This window comes from Parasteatoda tepidariorum, chromosome 4 (genome assembly GCF_043381705.1).
Source record: "Parasteatoda tepidariorum isolate YZ-2023 chromosome 4, CAS_Ptep_4.0, whole genome shotgun sequence".
Lineage (NCBI taxonomy): Eukaryota > Metazoa > Arthropoda > Arachnida > Araneae > Theridiidae > Parasteatoda > Parasteatoda tepidariorum.
Window position 1 is genome coordinate 33,255,011 of NC_092207.1, and position 6,507 is coordinate 33,261,517.

Consider the following 6,507-nt stretch of genomic DNA (forward strand, 5'->3'; position numbering starts at 1 on the left):
AGAGATTTATTTCTGAAAGCAAGACAAACTTTCTTTTTTCTTTTATTTTGTTCTTTGCGGGCGAAAATTCTAAAAAAATAAATGAATTCAAACCAATTTATTTTCACACTTGGGAAATTAAAAGGTTGCCAAGCTTCATGCTTGTTAGGACAAATTATTTCCACCAGATTCAACTTATCAAATTTCCAATATAAAGTGTGCTGATTAAAAAAGAGTTTGTTTTTCATAATTCTTTTGCTCCCATGACGTGTAGTCCCTGTAGCGCAGTGGATAGCGCGTTGGACTTCTAATCCAAAGGTCCCGGGTTCGAATCCCGGCAGGGATGGATACGTGCGCTTGTCGGAAAGTGTTACGGAATTTTTTCTCACTATCACATTATAGTTAAAAACTTTTTTAAAGCAGTTAATTTTATTTATTTTTTCAACAAATTATTTCAATACATTTTCTGTGTCTAAACTTAATCAATAGTAAAGAGTGTATGGAACTTTTGGTAATTTTTTCCCCCCACAAACATTAATTGTCGTATACTGTTCATGGTAATCGGCACAGTCTACGTTCCTTAGAACGATCCTCCTTTCACAACGACTCTTTCATTATAACGACTGATGCATTCAGTCCCCGTTTGCTGTTCAATTATTTACTCTTTTTAAACTTGGAAACGAGAAATTTCTGAGATGTGTAGAAAAGTGTACATGAATTGAGTTGGAATCAAATTATTAACACTTGAAAACTTGTTCAGGAATTATAACTGATTAACTTGTTGGAAGAAAAAATCACACGAACCGCTCTACAGTCTTTTATTTATTGGTGAAATTCCAATTAGTTCGAAAGTTATTAAAATTTAGGGTTCTTTTTTTCGAATTCTTTCTCACGTTTATTTTTTTTTTCCTTCTTTTTTTTCCTACTCTACGTTATATTTTGCTTTCTTACTCAAAATCCTACTTAGAAAATCGAAGATGTGTAAAAAAATGTACTAGAAGTGTATAGAATAAAAATAAATTACTATTCGATTGTTAGTATGAGAATTAGTAATTGTTAAGCTTTCAGTAAAAGAAAAGTTAAAAACATGTCCTTCGATTTACTGAAAGGCAACTACTGAGTTAAAATTTAATGTGTTGATAGGACTCTTTTGTATTATTGTTTCTTCTAGAAATTCCCATTTGTTCGAAAGTTAATACAAAATTAAATGCTTTTCCATGATTTTTTTTCAGCTTTTTTGTTTTAAGTATTGATTATTTATCTGTAGTTGTAGAAAATTTATTTTTTATTTCCGAGATCTTTATTTTATAAACACGCTCTCGATTAGATGCCAATCAAAAGTAGCAAAAAAGGGGAAGAGAGATTACTTGGTATAAATTATTTATCTTAATTTGTTTAGTGAATTTTTTTAAAAATAAACATAAAATATAAAAACTTAACAAAGAGCGTTATGAATCATTACCTTTTCGAACTGTTAAATCCTTCATTTCTTCTTATTTTGTGTTCTTAAGGTTACACTTTTTTTTTTCAAGCTCAGATGATTATTTTTGAATTCCAAGTGATGGTAAACTTCATTATGATTAACTTGTTAATAAAATATTTTTACGTAAAGCTAAAATAATTGTATATTTTGAAACTGAAATGTTCTGTGTTTTTGTGAAAAATGCTGACATTTAAAAATAAATAAACAATGGTGAATGAGAATCAACTACGGGGGTTGGAGTGCGGAGCGAGCTAAGGACGGTGCCTCCTAGTCAAGTTGAAACACGTGTTTTTCGCAGCTACGTTGACGTGTGTATTTATCAAAAATGGCTCACCTATGAAGTTGAAGTAATGCTTTTAAGGGTACTTTTACTGTCGAAAAAAAGTTACGTTTTTATCAATTATTCTGTTAGTTACCAAATTCTTAATAAATTAAAGCATTACTTTGATAAAATTGGTATTATAATTTTTTAGCTACGACTTACGGAAATTTTGTGAACTTACGATATAACGACCACACGTTATAACGTCCATTTTCACTCACACTATGAAAGTCGTTATATTGAATGTCGACTGCAATTTATTAAGTTGTCCCTCCGTCAGAGTGGGTAACACAATATTTCATATATTTTTGTTAACAAAAATTTTCCTGATAAAATTACAGTGATACCATTTAAATATTCATATAAATGTTACCAAACTACTATTTAAAAATTCATACAAGATGATAATTTTTTAGTTTTAAAAAAAGTCTTTGAGTTTGCTTTGCTCACTCATTGTATATTTGAATATTTTACTTAGGGATCATATGTATGCTATGTGCTAATACTTCTATTAAATTCAAGTTCTAAAAGTATGAAACCTATGCATCACATTGAGCCTTTGATTTTTAGATACACTTTAGTTCCGGTTTATATTACGGTATTCCACTTTGTATATTCCACTTTGGTATTACGTTTTTGTGGGTCATAAAATCTATTACCATTACCACAGTAACTATATTAGTATATTAGATGTCTACTACCTATATTCCTGTAGAAACTAATATCGCGCTTTAAAATGTTTGCTTCGCTCACTCATTGGATACCTGTATTTATATGCATCCTGTGAAGCCTTTGATTTTTATATACACTTCAGTTTCGTTTTTTATACACTTCGATACAACATTTTTGTGAGCCATAAAATCTGACACCACAGTATCTATATTTGTATATTAGATATCTACTACCTATATTTTTTAGAAACTATTACCAAGCTTTAAAATGTCTTTGAGTTAGCACCACTCATTCATTAGATATTTGTGTACATATGTATCATGCGAAACCTTTGATTTTCATGTACACTTCAGTTTCGTTTTTTATACACTTCGATGTAACATTTTCTCAGGCCATGAAATCTGTCACTACCGTAGATATATTAGTATATTAGATATCTACTACCAATATTCCTATAAGAACTATTGCTATGTTTCAATAGTTGGCTTCAATTCGATTCGCTTTTTTATATAATATTATTTTTTTAACGGCATTTTGAAACGGAAATAGTATCTGCATTTCTCTCGTATCGTGTATTGTAGGAGCTCTCAACCATAATTGCTGGCCACTAGTCACCCATCAATAATAGTATTTCGGTAGCACACCAAGTTATCTCATTTAGTTTCCAACAAAAGTTCGAAAATAAACATTAAAAATACTAATAATAACTGCGGAAGGACAATAATATCAGACGATGACTGGAAGTCTAAAATTCGTGGCTGATGTTTGTAAAAAGGATTGACCAATTAGTCCACTTAGCGTTCGATTAAAACCGAAAGGGGTAGTAAAGTGACTAAATAAGCCGTTAAGTTTAGACTCGATTTACGCAGCTTTACTTTTAAACGGCATTTACAAAGATTATATTTTATGCATGATGCTTAAATGAAATTAATTTTAGTAAAACAAGGATACATAACTCGTATGATTAAAATGAAAGTGTTTCTATTAATTTTAGTATAAGTTACTGATGTCAGAAGTATTTTGACTTTTAATAAACGCGTAAATACGAGTCTTGAGTTTTGATAGCAAGTAAGGAAATCTGCAAAAAAAGTACGACTATTTATTTAAAAAAATAAAGCAAAGAAATAGGGTATTTTGCCTCATTTGCCATGAGAGTATAGCGACATGAAAAATTTCATCTAAATTCATATGATAAAAATTAAAAAAAAGTTTGAAGTAAAAGTGGTGTTGGGTGGATATATTTTCCTATCGACTAAGTTAAGAATTTCGTACTAAATTGCGAACAATAGTTATTTTCTCCTATTAAATAAATAATCTAAAGTATTTGTGTTAGTATGTAGCCAAAAATTATCAAAACTTGAAAAACCTTAGCTTTGATAGAGCGTTTGTAAAGGAAAATCTTAAATGTGAATTTAATTTAATTTGACAATGAAAACAGGCATTGTGTGCCATTTTAATTGAAATTGTAATTGTATAACAAAAATTCAAAATTGATAACTTGCAATTCAAAATACAACATGAAATGTTACCGTAAACCGGGGCGAGTCTACCCATCCAGGGGTGAGTCTACCCATTTTAATTTTAATTAATTTTCACTATTTTAAATTGCGAATAAAATTTTTTTTACCGACGGAGGACTTAGTTCAGACTCTAAGGAAGATGGCGCTGTAGTAGTTTGAATGTCTTTTATCTAGGAGAATTAAAAGATTTCCTTCCACCATAATTTATTAGTGGTTTAAGTTTCTATCACTATATCTAGAACTATAAGATGGAGGGACATTTCGAAATGAAATGGTAACAAACAGTTGATATTAGAGGTGAATAACATACCACTTTAGGTAAATACCACTTTTTTCATAAAACCACCTTTTGTACCACTTCAATTATAAAAATCGGGTTAAGAGTCCAAATTAATTGATCAAATAGTATGATTAATTAATTAAAAGATCTTTTCCGTAAGTTATCCTTATTAATTAATCCTTAATTNTAACTATAAATGTAAATATAAAATATGTTTATTTTACCTATTTTTTCAATTTTTATATTACAAAATTAGCTTTTTTTATTTAATGCAAGTTAAATAAATTATTATTTCTTATTACAGATGGTTCGAAATTATATTCGCAAAGCAAATGGATTTAATTGTTACAAAAAAATGCCACCTGAGATGGAAAAAGCTATCCAAAGGATAAAAGCCAAACAATAACAATATTAATTTTAATTTATTTTTATCAACAATAATCTGAAAAAAATGTTATTTTATAATGTTAATGATTATAAAAACAAAACTGTGATCAAAATGTGATAATCGAACAAATACTCAATTTGTGTTATTTTATGAATAAAAAAATGGAATATATAATAAAGTTATGAATTTTACTTCATAAATATCCTATATAGTAACTAAAATAACAATTTAATAGTAAAATTTGATTATTTACAATGTTAACATTCATTTTAGTAGAATGGGTAGACTCGCCCCATACGAGAGATTTGTCAGCAGTTCTATAAGAATATACAGTAACAGCGTAACTGTTAACATTTTCTAAAATCGATTTCACAGCTTTAAAGAGGGATAAATAGCGATTCCGAAACACCTATTAAAAGCCTTTTTTCTTTAATATTTACAAAAGTTTGACCACTTGAAAGTTGACAAACTGAAAAAATGGGTAGACTCGCCCCGGTTTACGGTAATATTTTACATCTTTAATAAACAAATTTTATTATTTTTTGTGGAAATTTTTTATTTCCACCAAAAAAATTTTCGTCATATTACGAATTACGCAAAAAATAAAGTTTAAATTAAGGAGCCCTAGTTAATATGTTGGGGAAAAATGTATTTTAATATGTTCATGTAATTTTCTGGTATATACTGCTGAGAGTATAAAATGCTCGTAATCTCCCTTTATATGTTGTTGATGTTAGGGTTTCTTAAATTTCTCTTAGAATTTTGTCTATTTAGCAAATGTATCCGACTGAGTAAAAATCGTCAATTTCGACGAAATTTCGTTTTCTTTTTTATTATTGTTATTGTTATTATTATTATTATTATCCATATTTTAACTTTTGTTCATTAGTTTTCCAGAACCCTTTAAAATGTTGGTCTCCGATTTTTAGAAATGAAATTATAGTTGTTTTTTCATAAGATGAAGGACAAAACAGGAAGTTAACTCCTGAAAACGAAACTAAAATTATTTTTAATATTGCTTTGAGTATTTTAAACTTCGTTTACTCGAATAAATTATGTTTTTAAGACAAATAAAATTCATTTTTAGAAATTAATTTTCGAATTATAAATTTTGTTAACCGATTTTTCTTGCATCTTAAATGCATTTTTTTAAGAACGTTGATTTTCCAAAAAACTTTTACCCTTTATATTACCAATTTTATTATCGAATTCTTTGAAATTTTGTTATAGATTTTGTATAATGTCAGCGATCTTTTAAACAAAAAGCCAAGGCCTAAGTGTGAATTTGTATCAAGCTTTAAGTAATAATATTTTAAATTTTTCTTTAACAAATTAATATTAATCAATATATTAAGCTATATTTCATCGTCTTTAAGATTTCTTTATTATTTTCGTTCAAAACACAAGTAATTACATTACTGATGAAGAAAAAAAAATCTTTTTGTAAATTATACATTACGTTTTGTCGAGGAGTTGCTAACATGACATGAAAAATTTGTTGTTTTTAAGCTTAAATTTAGCCTCATTTTGTAAAATATTTTATGATTTTTTTAGTCTTTACTTTAAATTTAAAATTAGAGCACCCCTGCTTATCCAATTTTAAATTAAAATTTTTATGAAGCCTTTTTTTTTTTTTTTTTTTTTTTTTTTTTTTTTTTTGTCGGGACCATTCGGATGCCTCAACAACGAGAATTACTGTGGAAAAGAATGTTTTTTTCTTAAATTAAAATAAATATTTCCTAAGCAATTTTTTTTAAAAAAAAGTAATATATTCATGTGGAAATACTATCTGAAAAAAGAGAAATGTTTAAATCTATTTATTAACTTATTTTAAAAAATTTTTCAAGCACTGATCATCCTTGT

The 6,507-nt window shown here is 27.7% G+C and overlaps 1 non-coding gene across 1 annotated transcript; it reads left to right on the top strand.

Moving 5' to 3' along the window:
- The first annotated feature begins 252 nt into the window (after nt 1-252).
- TRNAR-UCU (transfer RNA arginine (anticodon UCU)) lies at nt 253-325 on the top strand. The gene has a single exon. It is a non-coding gene; the product is annotated as a tRNA-Arg (tRNA).
- The last annotated feature ends 6,182 nt before the right edge of the window (nt 326-6,507 follow it).